Source organism: Stegostoma tigrinum, chromosome 14, assembly GCF_030684315.1.
Source record: "Stegostoma tigrinum isolate sSteTig4 chromosome 14, sSteTig4.hap1, whole genome shotgun sequence".
Taxonomy (NCBI): Eukaryota; Metazoa; Chordata; class Chondrichthyes; order Orectolobiformes; family Stegostomatidae; genus Stegostoma; species Stegostoma tigrinum.
The window spans coordinates 20,327,334-20,346,056 of record NC_081367.1 but is presented as its reverse complement, the minus strand read 5'-3'; the positions used below and the strand labels follow the sequence as shown (position 1 = coordinate 20,346,056).

The 18,723-nt window shown below is 41.2% G+C and overlaps 1 protein-coding gene across 3 annotated transcripts in view; it reads left to right on the top strand.

Annotated features, from left to right (window-relative positions):
• The window catches only part of LOC125457973 (calsyntenin-2), a 493,448-nt gene that overhangs the window by 173,424 nt on the left and 301,301 nt on the right, over positions 1–18,723 (top strand). The gene's annotated exons all lie outside the window — the stretch shown is intronic.

Below are 18,723 nucleotides of genomic sequence, written 5' to 3'. Positions count from 1 at the left end.
TCAACATGACAGACATGGGGATTTTCAATGACTACATGTTCAGTACCATTTATGAGGACTCAAGTTCTAGAGCAGGCAGTGCCTGTATGTCTTAAGATGGAAGCAAAATTCAGAATTGAGCTGATTAATGGCAAGTAAGTTTCATACAATACAAGTGGTAATGATCATCTCTGATAGGAAATAATCTAAACATCTTCCTTTGAAATTCTACGGTGTTAACATTGCTGAATTGCCCACCACCAGATTCTGGTGGCTAGAAATTGAACTGGACAGTGGTTACAAAAGTAAGTCAGATGCCGAAAATTCTGTGGCAAGTAACTTAGCTTCTGACTCTCCAGTGTCCGTCCACCAACTACAAGGCACAAGTCAGGACTGTGATGCAATATTCTCCATTTGCCTGGATGAATGCAGCACTGACAACATCGTCCATGGCCAAGAAGCTCAATTGGTTAGCACCCCATCCACTGTCTTAAAAAATTCCTTCCCTCCATCCCTGATGTATAATTTTTGAGAATCTGTAGTATGCACTTCAGCCCCTCAGTAAGGCTCCTTTGATAGCTCTTCAAAACTCATTAGTTGTGCCAGGCAGATGGATGAGGACAGTAGGTGTATGAGACCACCACCACCTGAAAGCTCACTTCCGAACCACATAATATGCTACTTGGAACTAAATCACTGTGCTTTCACTGTCACTGGATCAAAGTCCTGCAACTTGAATTGCACCTCCAGATCAATGAGAAACACGAGCTTGTGAAATTCATTGCCACAGAGTGCAGCGGAGGCCGGGACGTTGGATGCCTTCAAGGCAGAGACCAACAAATTCTTGATCTCAAAAGGAATCAAGGGCTACAGGGAGAGTGCAGGGAAGTGGTGTTGAAATGCCCATCAGCCATGATATAAATGGCGGAGTGGACTTGATTGGCCAAATGGCATTACTTCCACTGCTATGTTTTATGGTCTATGTTTCAATTTTTGCTAATAAGCAAGAAATTGCAAAATAAGGAACAATCTGACTTGTAAAACTAGAGAACAATGGCATTCTGAGTTTTCTTTAAATAATGAGTTTGTGATGATACTACGGCTTTAAGAGGTATATTTTGTCCTTTTTGTTTTGAAGAGACATTTTGAAACAGGTTATGAATCGTCTCTCCTAAGCCAATAAAATAAACAGCTTATGAGGCCTGTTTTAAAAAGTCAAGACAATTGAAGCAGCATGAAAGGGTGGAGTTAGGCTCCCACAGAAGCAGGGTTTTCATTTAGTTTTTCAGTTGTCAGGACTTTGAAGTTGATTGTGGAAGTTGTCATACATCCCTCTTTGTCAGAATTTTCTCTTGATGTTCTTTTTTTCTTGGGCTGGAGAAACATTGCATGTGAGACAATCTATTTTACTGACTTTGCATTTACCATGGGTGTGTTTATAGAATGTTACTATATTGGAATAGTAGCTGTTGAGCAGGGATTCCGCACCCCCTCCCCCCCACCACCCCCAGAGCTTCAGAGACTGAAGAGTGATGTTATAGAGACTTAGGGGGCACCGATAGGTTGAATAGTCAAAGTCTTTTTCCCAGGATGGACAGTCCAAACATAGAGAGCATAACTTTAAGGCAGGGGGAGCATCACAGTTAAACTTCACAATCTCCTCATTCAGCTATCATGCATGGAAGAAGTTAGTGTACAGCTAACGGAAGTCTCAGCTTTAGCCTTTTTTGTATTTCTTCTGCTTCCCAAATTTGCTGAGACCAGTGATAATATTCTTCTGCTGGTCTGCCCAGGACCAGTTGTTTTGTTTATTTATTGATCTGCACATTACTCATCTGTATCATTCTATATCAACCTAAGGATGTGTGTTTCCTCACTGAATGTTCAACCTGAAGTTACAGTAGCACTTGAGCCAAATTTGTTGACTGCATTCCACTCTTTTCTCTGAAGAAAATTTGGCATTGAGCAGAAACGGCTGTAGTTGCAAAGATTTGAGAATTGCTGTTGAGTTCAGAGTTAGTGTTGTTGCAGAAAGTCTGGCAAAGTAGAAATTACTGTAAATGTTGATGGATTGGTTTGTCCAGGGCCAATAATATATGGCAATGAAGTAAATCAAAATCTGTTTTTATTACATGTAGTTGGAAGATATGGACATGTGGTTAAGTGATCATTTTCACAGAGACATCCGTTTCAAATTAAAACTGATTGTTTATGCTGACTGAATAATTCAGAACACATTTCACTTCCAGGAAATTTGAGTATTTTGATCAGTATTAGATTCTGTGTGCTGTATATTTCTTTTTGTAAAAGTTGTTAACAAGAGTTTTGCCTTCTTGCCATGATAAGGAAATAAATAATGCACTGAAAACATTGGTGCTGGAGAATGAGCAGGCTACGGAATCAAAAGACATTTCAGTGGTCAGTAATTTATTGCCTTTTATGTTAGCATTTGGTTGTTAGCTGTTAGAGGAGAGGTATAATAAAAAAAGTCACTAAAGAGGGTAAATGAAAGCCAAAATTCTGAACTTGAGCACAAAACAAATCTATTTGCAAAAGAAATGCAGAAGTATATGTTGGAGATTGGAGGGTTAGAACATACAGACCAAAGAGGAAATACTCAAGAATATTGTGTGCTCTGATTGAAGGGTGGACGATGGAGGGTTCTTGAGATAATGTGATCACCTAAATAAATTAAAACCACATTGACGGCTGAAAGCAGAACTGCGATGATACTCAAGCCTGATATGTTTATGCTAATATGATTCATGGGTAGGTATAGCAGAAAAATTATTACGAATTTCTAAGAGAGATTGAAAGGGAATTGTTATGGAATTAACTCAGTGGAAAGCTGAATTTTCTATTAATCCATTTCATTCTCCTAATCCTATTGTGATATCTTTCACTGTTGCTTGATCCTGCCTGTGTATGGTGGAGTATTAATGAACTTCTAGTGGGTTTGTGTTAATGAGCTGAAGTGAGTGACTGACTGAAATATTAAGTGTGAATTCACTACACTTGTAATTTTGGAAAATTCATGGGTCATGATGATTTGAGTCAACAATAGGTGCGGGCATATTTAACACATTGCAGTTCTGTTACCAGCAGGTCACCATCAGGCACAAATACAATGAGCCAAGTGGCACTTTTGCCCGATATTGTTCAAAGATGCACCTTGAACTTTCAAACGTTCACTTAATTTTGATTCTGTGCATAATGAATCCTCACTAATTGAGATGTTTCAGGAGCTCACCAGTCATGTCAATTAAACTCCAGTAAGTAACATCCAATGTTGTAAATAACAGACTCAGCAGAACGTCAGGCACCAATTGACTTGTGTCAATGGAAAGATTTCAAGTATCGCAATAATATGACATTTATGTATGAAAAAAGATTATGCATATAAAATGTTTAAACTACTATTCAAGTGCTGTGTAGAAGCCATCAGTACTATCCTTCTCAAGGATAGTTTTTTGCTGGTACTATTCATTTAACAAAGTGACTGTAAAATAGAAGAGGAATCAGAATGAATATAGTGCATATGAAGGTGGGTGTTAGTTAACCCAACACATACCTTATTGAAATGCATTCTAGTCATGATGTTTTCAAACTATTAATGTTACAATATAGAAAAGAAATGATGCCTTTTATCTGACATGAAATACACAAGAGAAATATATGTGAAAGTTGACAAGGTAAGTGTGTAAAGAAAAGTTCAGAAATTGATTTTAGTTTGTGGACTGTTTTTCTCACATGATTTTTCAGGATTGAAAACAATGCAAGATATTCTCATTTCAGGAAAGAATGAATAGTGGGAGAGAAGGAGGGGACGAAATCAAAGTGGAGCTGGATGGGGAAATAAAGGACTGCATTGCCCATAGTGTCTACTTCTCTCTAAAGGCATTGAGAGCGTTGATGGACGTTTCCCTGAAATGAGGAAATCTTGCACTGTTTTCCATGCTGAAAAATCATGTGAGAAAAGATGTGAAAGAGGCAAGTTGGGCTTCAATGTAAAGAGGCAGGCACCTAAGAAGTTATTGACATCCCAGCAAAGTTGCAGTGGTTACTTTTTTGTATTGCAAAATTTCTCAAGCAGTTTTGTTATCGCTGACAAAATGTAAAGAGGTAATCTCAGCACTCCTCCAATAAATAGATCAATTAAAAGCTCCTCGTGTTAATGATTCACTTAACTGGCTTAAATGTATCCAGGCCTACACCTCTCCTGCATTTATGTTCGAGCCCCAGTGCTCTTGGAGAGTGAGCATGCAGTGTCCATCAATGTTCTCGATGTATTTAGAGAGAAGTGGGCACCATGGGAAACGGATTGCTTTATTTCTCATCCAACTTATTTTAAATTGCCTCCTTCTGTCCCTACTTCCCTTTCACATCTTTGATGGCAGCATTGCCCTCAACAAGTTTTGCTTGTTAATACACAATTGGTCTCCAGGGTGTTTTCCTGGTGGCAGAAAGAAATATCATCAGTTCACAATGGTGTCTTTTCACTGTCTCACTATAAATAATTCTGTTTTTAAAATATCAACGGTGATTTGGGGGACAAAACATAGAGCAGACCCGGGCCCTCCTGTGATGTTATGTCCCAACCCAGAGACCGGGGTTCAAGTCCCACCTAAGAAAGTTATCCAAGGGGGTAGTGCACTGTGGGGAGGGTCATATTTGTCAACTCTCTGCCCCTGTTAATCTGTTAAGTTCATGCCTGGGTCTCCTTGGATAAGGAGTACGATGTGTCCATCAATGCTCTCAATACCTTTAGAAAGAGGTGGGCACCATGGAGGACACAGTGATTTATTTCCCCCTCCAACTCCATTTTGGTTTAGTCCCTTTCCTCTCTCACTACCTGCCTCTTACAGTTGCAGGCTTGCCCCTTATTGGGTTTTGCGTGCAAATATTGTTTTTAACTGGTAATGTTTACTAGCTTTAAAAAAAAGTCAAGTAATTTTGGCAGTGGGAAGGTCACTCAGTTGTGCGTAAGACCACTTCTGGATAGGAAAAAAACAACAAAATAAAAATAAATAAATGAATAATGTGTCCAAGGAGGGGCCTTGTGGTATAGTGGTAGTCTCCCCATCTCTGAGCCAGTTGACCTTGGTTCAAGTCCTACCCATTGCAGAGATGTATAATAACATCTCTGAACAGGTTGATTAGAAAGTATCTGATTATGTCCAATTTGAATGAGCTGATAGTAGCTCAAGTGGAATTGAAAAATGCTCAATGCCCTGTGTCATCCCCGTAATAGAGCATTGGATGCACTTTTTTCAGTGAGGAAAGTTAGCATTCATAACTTACAACCGGTCAGTCAGAATGTTTGTGATATTTAAGAGCAAAACTCAGAAGTTTGCTGGAGAGCCACAAAAAAGGCACTGAATAATATAGAAGATCACTGTAAATCTGCACAGGACAAATATGGGCTTGAAAAGTAATCTTTGTCAAATATACAGTGAGAACAGTTAGCAATAATGCAATAAAAATTATGAACTTTGCAGCACAATTAAATTACATTATGATTGCCATTAAGGGTAGAGATTGTGTATTTAAAAAGCAATTTCTTAGGACAAATTGCTTTGTCTAATTCGATCAATATTAAAACTTATCAAGGAAAGTTTTTTGCTTAGAGATAAAAGGAAAGATTGGGGAAAAAGATATGTATAGTTATGTCCATGTAGTCTGGACTGAACTAACAAAATTGTGTTTCTTGTACAAAATATTAACTTGAGACTTCTGAGAAGAGTTCAGCATCTTTCACAAAGAAACTTGAAAGGGTTTATCCTCAGTGAACAACATGGGGCCTTAATTGAACAGGCTTCACAGCTCCTGTGGGGTTACCTTTGATTGACAGGCCAATTAGTCAATTTCTGATATGGACCTCAGGAAAAGTTGGAGGCTAATGCCTAGATTTTCCACGAGTTCACAATTCATTGGAAAGTAGCCAAACCTGCGTCAAAGATTGAGGAAGTTAGGTCAAACGTAAATAGAATTTCAATGAACTTAAATATGTAGGCAAAAGTTGCACTTGATGGGAACCTTCCGAAGTTCTAACCAATATTTCTACTTCAGCCAAGGCTAACTTATCATTATCTCATTATTATATTATTGGTTCTTATTGTGAGAGAATGACAGTCATCTGGTTGTATAATGAGTAGCTATACTTCAATATATTTTTAATTGGCTCAAATGGCAACAACTTAGCACATTTAGAAGTAATGAACTGTCCCAAGACACTTCACGTGGGTGTTGTAAACTAAATATAACACAGCCACATAAGTGGTTTATAAAGGTAAGTGCCTAAAAGCTCAGTGAAGGAGAGAGACTTAATTGTGTTTTTAAATGGGGAAAAGCAAGGTGGAGCAGTGGAAGTAAAGAATTCCACATTTTGAGGTTTAAGGCAATAGTTGTCATTGTTACAGCAATGGTAATTTGAAATCAGCAACAGATTAGACAGAGTGACTAGATTCCTTCACTCTGAGGGACTATGGGAATGCAGCCTCATCTTTGGTCAGGTCAGGTACAGTTATCTGCAATTTGTGGTTTAGCAGAACAATGCAATTATGGAAATGATCCCCTTTTGGTTCACATTACCATTTACTTGCACATAGGTATCCCTAATTCTCTCACTCCCATTAAGGAAGGCAATTGTTGGCAAATCAGAACCTCCTATATGTTCCAAACAAAGGTCAGCAGTGGGTCTGTTTGCTGGTTATTACGTTTTCTGCAGCACCATTCTGGACTCCTCCAATACAGATGCAGTTTAGGCCCATATGCAGCAAGGTCTGTATAATAATATTCATGTGACACAATGACCACCTACAACATCAGAGACTTTTACCACCTTTCCTTGAATTTCAATGCCATTGCTATCGTTGAATCTCCCACAGTCAACATTCTGGGATTACTATTGAGCAGGAACTGAGCTGGACCAGCTATATCAATATTATGGCTATGAGAGCAGGACAAAGCTTGGAATTCTGCAGTGTGTAATTAACCCTTTTATTAGTGGCGAGTTTCAGTAAAGGGAATACCACTTAACATCAAGAGAAATTGGTTACATTCTCTGTTGTTGGAGATAGTCATTGCCTGCCATTCATGTGACATGGATGTAACTTGTCAATTGCAGCACAAGCCTGATTGTTGCACAAGTTTTGCTTCATATGGACCTGAACTGGTACAGTAATGATGCACATTGCGCAGACATCAGGAAAGTTCTCCGCTTTTGATCTTATGGTAGAGAGAATGTCATTGATGAAGCACCTGAAAATAATTGAGCCTAGGACACAACACTGAGAAACTCCTGCATTAATGCCCTGTTTGAGATGATTGACCTCCAACCATGATAACCATCCTCCTTGTTACCAGGAATGAGCAACCAGCAGAGAGTTTTATCCCGATAATCAATGTGTCCTGTTTTGCCCAGGTTCTTTGACCTACATTCAGTCAAATGCTTCCTTGGTGTCAATGGCAGTCACGCTTACCTCGCTTCTAAAGGCCAGGTCATTTTTTAATGTTAGTATCGGTGCTATCAGCATGAGTTCAGGAACTAAGTGGTCTTGGTGGAATCCGAGCTGAGCATCAGTGCACAGGCAAGTCACTTTTTGAAAGTGTCTCTTGATGGTAATATTCATGGAATTATAGAATATAATCCTACAGTGTGGAAAGAGGCCATTCAATCTCAGGTCTGCAATCAATCTCCCACCTAGATCTAACTAATCACCCGATTCCTGATCCCTGATACCTGTCTAAACCGGTTTTAGACTGAGGTGGACAAAGTCAGAAGTCACACAACACCAGGTAATAATCCAACAGGTTTATTTGGAATCTCACAAGCTTTCAGAATGTAGCCCCTTTGTCAGGTGCAGTGAGAGAGCAGGGCACACGGACACAGAGTTTGTTGCCAGAGAGATCAAAACATCATACAACTGGTATGAGTGAAGTGCCCAATGATAGGTCTCTGCAGGTGTTCGATGGCGTGTAAAGTGTTTATAAAATCAATGTCAATGCTGTGCTGTCATGACAATCAGGCAATGTCTGCATTTCATGCCTTCAAATAACCGCCAAACCTTAAACAGACCATTGTTTGCGGCAAACTATCCAGCCTTCAGGACAACATCTACCAGAACACCACACAACCCGACAATGGCAACCTTCAAAAGACATGGCACATCATTGACTTGAATACTGCCGTCATTTGTGGGAACACCACCCACCGCCCACACGGCAGATACTCATGACTCAGCCAATGTTGTCTATCTCATACGCTGCAAGCAATGCTGCCCTGACACATGGTATATTAGCAAAACCATGCAGATGTTAGATTGGATGAATGGACACCTGGCAACAATCTCTCCCCCCCCCTCTCTCTCTCTCTCATGCTCTCTGTAGTCCCTAGTGCTGTGATGCACCAGTGCTAACCACTGAGCCAGCATGCTGCTCCAGTTGGTGACTCCTTCCATGAGTTTGTTGATGACCAGATAGAGACCAATAGAGGATAACTGTCTGGTTGGACTTGTCCTGCAAACTATGCAGGGGACTACCTGGCAATTTTTCATACTATTGTCAAGGTGCCCGTGTTATAGCTGTACTGAAACGGCTTGACTAGGTGTGTAGCACATTCTGGGACACAAGTCTACGGTAATATTGCTGGAAAACTGTTGAGGCCTTGAGCAACAGTGAAGGAATCAAGAAGGGTTCTTTTCCTGAGATAGAGCTGGGTGTCATCAGTGTGCATATGTAGGCAAATGCTGTGCCTACAGATAGTAAGTACATAGATGAAAAGTAGAAAAGGCAGCAATAGAGTTTTGGGGGCGTTAGCAGAAGTAATGGGGGTTAAGAAGTTGGCAGAGAAGCCATTTCAAATTGTTGTTTGCTTCCAATTTCGATCATAAAAATTGGGACAGTGAGAGCATTCTCACAGCTCAATGACAGTGGAGGAATGTTGGCGGAGGGTGGTGTGGTCAGCTGTGTTAATGGCTGCTGCAGAAGCAGGGGGTTTACCAATGCCACAGTCATGTTGCTGTCTTTTGTGACTTTAAAAAAATAATCTTTCTAATATTGTAGCAGGAGTAAAACCCTGATTGTTGCGATTGTTATAATGATGATTAATGTGGCCGTGATAAAGAAATGAAATTGCTTTTTGATGTCACCTTTTGCTTTGTGCCGTAAAATTTATTTTGAGGGCAGGGGGAAATGTATAGATGATCAGAATTCTCTCTTAAGCACTAGAGCTGCAGGAATAATTCATAAGCACTTTCTACTCTTATTGCACCATTCTGTGAGAACTTGCTTCCTTAATTAACAAGGTGAAGCACATCAAACCCATTGGTGCTCACAGTTTACAAGAAATGCTAGATCATTTAGAAGAGCACATGACCATTGACCCTTGGAGATTAATATTAGAATAAGAGCAGAAGATGTTGGAAATACCTAGATGCAAGCCAACTTCCATGAAGAAACTGAATGAACATTTCAGGTTGATTGCGTCTGGAAAATAATTAGTTACGTACAAGCTTGCAAAAAAAATACAAAAGATTGCGCAGTTACAGAAGAATTAAATGTTGTATTAAGATTTTTAAGAATACAACTATGTTATTTCATAAAGTACAATGAAAAAATGTGGAAAGCAAGGCCAGATGATTTTCAATGATCAAAGTTCTACTGAAGAATATTCGTCTTAAGTGAAAGTTGAAAAATAACCTGTTACATAATGAAAGATAATAAAATGTGAGGCTGGATGAACACAGCAGGCCCAGCAGCATCTCAGGAGCTCCTGAGATGCTGCTGGGCCTGCTGTGTTCATCTAGCCTCACATTTCATTATCTTGGATTCTCCAGCATCTGCAGTTCCCATTATCACTGTTACATAATGAAGCCTATTCTGGCCTTAGCTTTTTTTTTAATCAATGGCCATGGAAATATGCTAATTTGAACTTTCATGCCTTAGACAGGGTTTAAAACTGTGTAGTTTATAAAAAGAAAAATGTGGCAGTATCAGAACCTTACAACAGACAATTGACATCTCAGATCAGCTTTCCAGCTGCTAATAAGCACAGAAGTGATGCAGAGGTGAGAAGGCACATCTTGCAGAATGATGTGTTGCTTTGCATTATAGCTTGCAATGTTCATTTGGGAGTGAGGAACTAATTGCATTTTTCTGCAGTTTCTATTTGTTGAATTTTATGGTGGGGCAAAGTAGTGCAACCCCCATCTATCCATGCGTGCATGTGCTCCCCCCGCAATACCCACACAGGCACACCCACACAGACACAGATGCCCACATGCCCACACACATACCCAAACAGGGAAATTGTCTCAAGCCAGCCAACCTCATGAAAGATAGTATGCCGTGGGAGACCTTAACATAGTGGGAATTCTGCCCCTCAAAACAAGGAAGTCTCGCCCTTCGGAGCGGGAGACCAATCTGATTGGCTGGGAAATGAGTTATGCCAACAGTGCTGGTATTTGGTAATGGCTGCTGCTGGGTCTGCAAGCCATCTCAAAGAGAAGCTCCATGGCCACCATAAAGATCATAGGGCCAGGGGACAGGGGGAATTAGGACTTGAGTGGGGAAGCATGTGGTGGGTTTTCGAGATTGAGGGTGGGGCATAAGGAGTCATAAAGTTTCAGAGATGTTAACAACCTACAGGGTCCTGCCTCCCCCATATGTGGATAAAAGGAGGAAGACCCATCACCCACCCCTCTTCTTGTCTTTTCACCTGCGCTCAAATAGTGGACTGGCCTCCTTTGTTCTCTCCATCCCCAGCTGATTTAGAACATTCAGAAGAAGGACCTGAAACATTAACTCTGTTTTCTCCCCGCTGATGCTGACAGATCTGCCGAGTTTTTTTTTCCAGAAATTTCTGTTTTTGTTTCTGATTTCTAGCTTCAGCAATCCTTTGCTTTTCTGATGGCATAAGCCTTTCATAGTTCTGACAGCCTAAACCTTTTCAATTTTAGCTAGCTGAAGATTTTTATTACAAGCTGTCCTGGTTTGGCAACTTCACAAATTAGAAAAGACACACATTGCTGCTGTAGTTACTGGTTTCCCCACAGTGGGAGAAATCATATCGGGCAAGAAACTGAAGCTTGCTTCTGAAAACTTCTCAATTCTTACTTTTCCAGTCTCGATTCCTCTCAACTAAATCTCTGGTATTTTCTAAACTGTGCTGAAAACTAACTAATGGCTTAATGTAAATACTTCATTCTATTACAAGACGTAGCATCCTCCAAACCATAAATTAGTCACATTTCTCTTTGGAACTGGAACATTTAGATTAAAAGAACAATCTTCACAGCACTAATCCATGTCCAAAAACCTGTCTTTTTAAACTAATGTAAGTTCCAAAGATGATATTGTGTTTTCGACACCTTTCATGACAAGGACATGAACTAACCTATCACTGTCTACGTTCTTCATCGATCCCTCCAAGGCCAAGTACAGAGTGCTGATGCAAAAGCAAAATATTGTGAACATTATAAATCTGTAATGGAGAGGGGGGTTGCCTCTGTGTAATAAACAGAGATTGCTATGTTTTGTGATTTTTGACTTTTTACATTAATTTCAAGCAAATTGTTGTCCTTGTGTTAGATTTAGAAAGCAAGGTATTAAAACAATTCAGGCAGAAATTCATGGGAGCTAGGATGGAAGCTGAGAGCTAGGACAAACAGAGTTGTTGTCTCTGGTTTGTTGCTCATGCCACGTGCTAGTGAGGCGAGGAATAGGGAGAGAGAGGAGTTGAACACGTGGCTACAGGGATGGTGCAGGAGGGAGGGTTTTGGATTCTTGGATAATTGGGGCTCGTTCTGAGGTAGGTTGGACCTCTACAAGCAAGATGGTCTTCACGTGAACCAGAGGGGTACCGATATCCTGGGGGGGAAATTTGCTAAGGCTGTTCAGGTGGGTGTAAACTAATTCAGCAGGGGGATGGGCACCGAAATTGTAGCTCGACTATAGAAAAGGTTGAGAGTAGGGTGGTCCGAAATAAAGTTTCAGGGAAGCAAGATGGCACCGGCAAGTAAGAAGTTGGTTTGAAGTGTGTCTACTTCAATGCCAGGAGCGTCCAGAATAAGGTGGGTGAACTTGCAGCATGGGTTAGTACCTGGGACTTCGATGTTGTGGCCGTTTCGGAGACATGGATAGAGCAGGGACAGGAATGGTTGTTGCAGGTTCCAGGATTTAGATGTTTCAGTAAGAACAGAGAAGATGGTAAAAGGGGCAGAGGTGTGGCATTGTTGGTCAAGGACAGTATTACAGTTGCAGAAAGGATGTTTGGGGGACTCGTCAACTGAGGTAGTATGGGCTGAGGTTAGAAACAGGAAAGGGGAGGTCACCCTGTTGGGAGTTTTCTATAGGCCTCCAAATAGTTCCAGAGATGTAGAGGAAAGGATAGCAAAGATGATTCTCGATAGGAGTGGGAGAGACAGGGTAGTTGTCGTAGGGGACTTCAACTTTCCAAATATTGACTGGGAACACTATAGTTCGAGTACGATAGATGGGTCAGTTTTTGTCCAGTGTGTGCAGGAGGGCTTCCTGACACAGTATGTAGATAGAGCAACAAGGGGCAAAACCACATTAGATTTGGTACTGGGTAATGAGCCTGGCCAGGTGTTAGATTTGGAAGTAGGTGAGCACTTTGGTGATAGCGATCACAATTCTGTTATGTTTACTTTAGTGATGGAAAGGGATAGGTGTATACCACTGGGCAAGAGTTATAGCTGGGGGAAAGGCAATTACGATGAGATTAGGCAAGATTTAGGGAGCGTAGGATGGGGAAAGAAACTGCAGGGGATGGGCACATTAGAAATGTGGAGCTTATTCAAGGAAAACTCCTGTGTGTCCTCAATAAGTATGCACCTGTCAGGCAGGGAGGAAGCTGTAGAGTGCGGGAGCTGTGGATTACGAAGTAGGTGGAATCTCTGGTCAAGAGGAAGAAGAAGGCTTATGTTAGGATGAGATGTGAAGGCTCAATTAGGGCACTAGAGGGCTATGAGGTAGCCAGGAAAGACTTAAAGAGAGAGCTCAGAAGAGCCAGGAGGAGACATGAGAAGTTGTTGGCAGATAGGATCAGGGTAAACCCTAAGGCTTTCTATAGGTATTTAAGGAATAAATGAATGACGAAAGTAAGATTAGGCCCAATCAAGGATAGTAGTGGTAAGCTGTGTGTGGAGTCAGATGAGATAGGGGAAGTGCTAAATGAATATTTTTCAACAGTATTCATTCTAGAAAACGACAATGTTTTCGAGGAGAATACTGAGATACAGGCTACTAGACTAGGTGGGATTGAGGTTCACAAGTAAGAGGTATTAGAAATCCTTCAGAGGGTGAAGATAGATAAGTCCCCTGGGCCGGATGGGATTTATCCTCAGATCCTCTGGGAAGCCAGGGAGGAGATTGCCGAGCCTTTGGCATTGATCTTTAAATCATCATTGTCTACAGGAATAGTGCCAGATGCCTGGACGATAGCAAATGTGGTTCCCCTGTTCAAGAAGGGGAGTAGAGACAACCCTGGAAATTATAGACCAGTGAACCTTACCTCAGTTGTTGGTAAAGTGTTGGAAAAGGTTATAAGGTATAGGATATATAATAATCTAGAAAAGAATAAATTGATTTGGGATAGTCAGCACGGTTTTGTGAAGGTAGGTCGTGCCTCACAAACTTTATTGAGTTCTTTGAGAAGGTGACCAAACAGGTAGATGAGAGTAAACCTGCTGATGTGGTGTATATGGTTTTCAGCAAGGCGTTCGATAAGGTTCCCCACAATAGGCTATTGTCAAAATGCGGAAGAATGGAATTGTGGGAGATATAGCAGTTTGGATCAGAAATTGGCTTGCTGAAAGAAGACAGAGGGTGGTAGTTGATGGGAAATGTTCATTCTGGAGACCAGTTACTAGTGGTGTACCACAAGGGTCGGTGTTGGGCCCACTGCTGTTTGTCATTTTTATAAATGACCTGGATGAGGATGTAGAAGGATGGGTTAGTAAATTTGCAGGCGACACTAAGGTTGGTGGAGTTGTGGACAGTGACGAAGGATGCTGTAGGTTGCAGAGAGACATAGATAAGCTGCAGAGCTGGGCTGAGAGGTGGCAAATGGAGTTTAATGCAGACAAGTGTGACGTGATGCACTTTGATAGGAGTAACCAGAAGGCAAAGTACCGGGCTAATGGTAAGATTCTTAGTAGTGTAGATGAGCAGAGAGATCTCGGTGTCCATGTACACAGATCCTTGAAAGTTGCCACCCAGGTTGACAGGGCTGTTAAGAAGGCATACAGTGTTTTAGCTTTTATTAATAGAGGGATCGAGTTCCGGAACCATGAGGTTATGTTGAAGCTGCACAAAACTCTGGTGCAGCCGCACTTGGAGTATTGTGTACAGTTCTGGTCACTGCATTATAAGAAGGATGTAGAAGCTTTGGAAAGGGTGCAGAGGAGATTTACTAGGATGTTGCCTGGTATGGAGGGAAGGTCTTACGAGGAAAGGCTGAGGGACTTGAGGCTGTTTTCATTAGAGAGAAGAAGGTTGAGAGGTGACTTAATTGAAACATATAAAATAATCAGAGGGTTAGATAGGGTGGATAGGGAGAGCCTTTTTCCTAGGATGTTGATGGCGAGCACAAGGGGGCATAGCTTTAAATTGAGGGGTGAAAGATATAGGACAGATCTCAGAGGTAGTTTCTTTACTCAGAGAGTAGTAAGGGAATGGGATGCTTTGCCTGCAACGGTAGTAGATTCGCCAACTTTAGGTACATTTAAGTCATCATTGGATAAGCATATGGACGTACATGGAATAGTGTAGGTTAGATGGGCTTGAGATTGGTATGACAGGAAGGCACAACATCGAGGGCCGAAGGGCCTGTACTGTGCTATAATGTTCTATGTACATGTTATCTGGAAATAAATATTTCATTTAACAGTCGGGACCAAATTAAGTATCTTCCAGAATTATGTGTATTAAAAGGCTTTCTTGTTTTAAACACTTGCTTTAGCTTTGTTTTAACTGAGGAATTACGAGGGAAGAAATGGATCCACTGAAAAGTTTTGCTTAACGGGGTCAATTTATATGTACTCATGATTAGTGATTTCGAACAGGTACAAATGTAAAACGATCACAGAATAATTGCTTATAGAAAATGTTGATAGAATTAACAGATTGAGAAGGGGGGAAATGAAAATGATTACAAAAGTAAGCGACAATTTGGCTTTCCATTACTTTATGTACTTAGGAAATGTATGTTTCAACAACATCCAGCATTAGAATGTTCAAATGTATTACCTGGAAGCTTAGTCCTACAATCACCTGAAGAGGGTATCTCCTGTTGATTGCAACCAAGCTCTTCAGAGGCTTGAGTAGCTTCCTCCTTCTGCAATCTAGTCAAGCTTTCTCCCTCCCTTGACTCCAGGGCTGGTTTTTTGTGGCTTGAGCAAACATTTGTAAGATATTGTGTCTCTTATACGCTTCTTTAGAATTTGAATATGAGTTGTGATATAGATTGGCCACACCATCCTATAAAATTCTTTTAACACCATAATGCTAATGTTCTGTGACTTTTGTCGAAATCATATGATTTAAACCCACGAGGAAAGTTTTCAATCCAATTTTCCCTTTTTCCCAATAATTTTCCATTATGTGAAGCCCCTTGCAGTCCATCTTTCTGAAAAAAACCGTATTTCTGTACTACTGTAACACTCTTGTAAGCGCTTCCCATTCTTAGTCTTTGTAAATTATGACAGCAGTATCTCTTGCTTGCACTCTGTTATTTTCCTCAGAACATCTGCTTTCGTCTCACTATTCAGCCAAGCAGACGGAAGAGATTTTATTTTCAATCCAGCTCATCCATGAAAAGCATATCTGGGAATGAGGGCAAGATTTTTTTCTTATTTACGTGGACTTTGTTTTCAAGGTTCATTTTGTACTGCAACCTCATATGCTATATCAGCTTGAAATAGATGACGTAGTTGTGCATCCATGGCAACCTCAAACATAGTACACTGGTCTTCCTAACCTAAGTCTAGAGGAAAGCATAGTAACTATCAGTCAAAAGAGCAGTAGCAGGTTCAGTTCCCTGGTCAACTATTGATGAACAGAAATTGGATTTTCACAGTTATGTCATTAGCTTTTACACAAGTTTGGATTGAAACAGAGCCTGAAGAAGTGACTGTCTTTTCTAACGGTTGTTATGGATTGGTGATTCTTTGAAAAAAATTACCCTGTAATATACAGGGAGCTGCAGGTTGAATGGGTTAGCCATGTTAAAAACCCTGTATAGGGCTTTGGGATGGGAAGGGGGAGTGGGATTGGACTGAGGTGAAATGCGTTTTTGAGGGTTAGTGCAGACTAGATTGGCCTCTTTCTGCATTCGAGGGATTCTGTTTGTAGGTGGCCAGTTCCATATTCTGAAGTGACTTACTACGTTAACAGAGGTTGTAGTGAAGTTGTATTACAAGCAGCAAAAGACATTATTATGTTAAATTTTAGGGATAACTTTGTTTGTTTTCACAGAAGGTAAACAAACCTGTTGTTCTCACCACACGATTAGTCCCTTTCCAGATGTTAAAAGTAGGTGGACTGGTTTTGGTCAGCTGTAGCTTAGTGGGTAGCACCATTATCTCTGAGCTCAGATTTGTACGGTTGAAAGTCCCACACCAGAGATCTGAGCACTACATCTAGAATCTCACCCCATTGTGGTAATGATGTGCTGCTGCATCACTGACTAAGTGACAGTTTAGGCTGAGGCTCATGTCATAAAAAGATATTTGAACACTGTTTTGAAGAATAATGCATACATGGCTTGCTGCCATGGAAAGGCAGCCAATATCATCAAAGAGCCATCACATCCTGATAATGACCTCCTACAACCTACCTCTTCCATCAGGCACAAGATACAGAAGCTAAAGCACAAGTATGAAATACTTCTTTCCAGCCATTATCAGACTGTTGAATGGCCTCAAATAATGTAACCTGTATTCCTCTCAGTGTTTTTGGTCTGTACATCCTTTGCTTGTTGTGATATGCCCATTCCGCATGTAAACAAGCTTTTCCCTGTGTTTCGGTACACGTGACAATAATAATCAATAAGATCAATAATGGTGCTATCACTGGTACCTTAGCCAATATTTATTCCCCAAGCAATAACAATCAATCAAATTTTCTTGTCATTATTACATTGTTATTTGGAAGAGTTTTCTTCCCACAAAGTAGGAGAGATACTGGTAATGATAATGTCGCTGAGTTAGTCAACTCGGAGGTATTTCTCTGGGGGAAGGGGTTCAAACCCACCACACCAGTTGGTAAGATTTAAAATCAAAAGCAAAGCAAGTTTCATTAGTGACCATGACAACAGCTATCAATTGTAAAATCTCACCTGGTTCACTCATGTCCTTTAGAAAAGAAAATCTGCTATCCTTGCCTCGTCTAGCCTAAATGGGATGTCAGACCCACAGCAATGTTGCTGACTTAATTGCCCTCTGACATAGCCTAGCTAGCTACTCCAGTCAGGGGCAATCGGGATGGGCAACAAAGCTGACCTTGATACTTGGTTAATGCCACATCCATCCAAAAAGAAAGAAAGAAATGACTGCCACATTTCTTACAAAGCAATAATGAATACTCAGTGCTGTGAGACTTCCAAGGCCACAAAAGATGCTATATAAACGACTGAGCTGAATGTTTTTTTTGTCCAATGCTGAGTTGCACAGAGTCTTTTGGAGGGATTTTTGCCACAAGGCTTAGTGACATCTGATTAACCAGTTAGGCGCACCCTCCTGTCTCCAGACCCACAATCCGCTCCCTCCAAAGCATTTCTCACATCCAATTCTGACCCCATCTTACCACTAACCATTTCCAGAATGCCTCAGGATTGATATCCAAGAATTAACCAGTGCTCCATGTGCCCATGCCATTGCTAAAAGCCCATTGTGCCCCAGGAAAAGCATCATCAGTCCAGAGTTGGCCTGGATGCCCCACATGTGCAGTTGTGTTTGATATCAAAGGCTGCCTTCACTCACTGTGCTGGCACTCCCTGAACAAAGGCTGTACCCCCTTGGTTTGACCAAGGCTTGCTGAAAATCATGATAATGTTCCTGCTTTGTGTCTGTGCCATAGCAAAGCAAGAAAGAAGTATCAGAGTCTGGTATCTCTGGCTGAGGGGGCAAAGTTCAAGAAGACGTGGCATGGCAAGGCAGTGCAAGCCAGGGGATGCTGTGAGTACCCTTGTAGGATCAGAGTGAAGAGCCTGGAGATGCAGCCTGGTCCAGTGCTTGTGGTGGATATGTGGCCCTGAGCACAACGCGTCTCCAGCATGACAAAGATTACGGCAGCATCAAAGTGCAGAAATGTCTTGTAAGCAGATCAGAGATGTACCTTTAGAGCTTTTTAGAGGCAGGCACACATCGCTCACGAAAGTAAACCCATGTGGAATGTGTGTCACCAGTGCCCATGGAGCATGCGCTGAGATGCACTGGTGTCTTTTGGAGCAAGTGACAAGTTAAGTCAACAGGTACCCTGCTCATGTCCATATCATATTTTCTTGCTGTTTGACTTGTTTGATCATTTGTCTGAACAGGAAGCTGAATATCAATGAGCTGAATTGGGCCATTAACCAGGAATTCACAAGGCACTTAACTCCTTCACTGACAACTTGTTACTGCCTAGCAAGGAACTCTCCCTCAAATTTTTCCCCACCACCCCAGTCATGCAACTCACATAGGAGGTGGACAAGATAAAAATCACACGATGCCAGGTTATCGT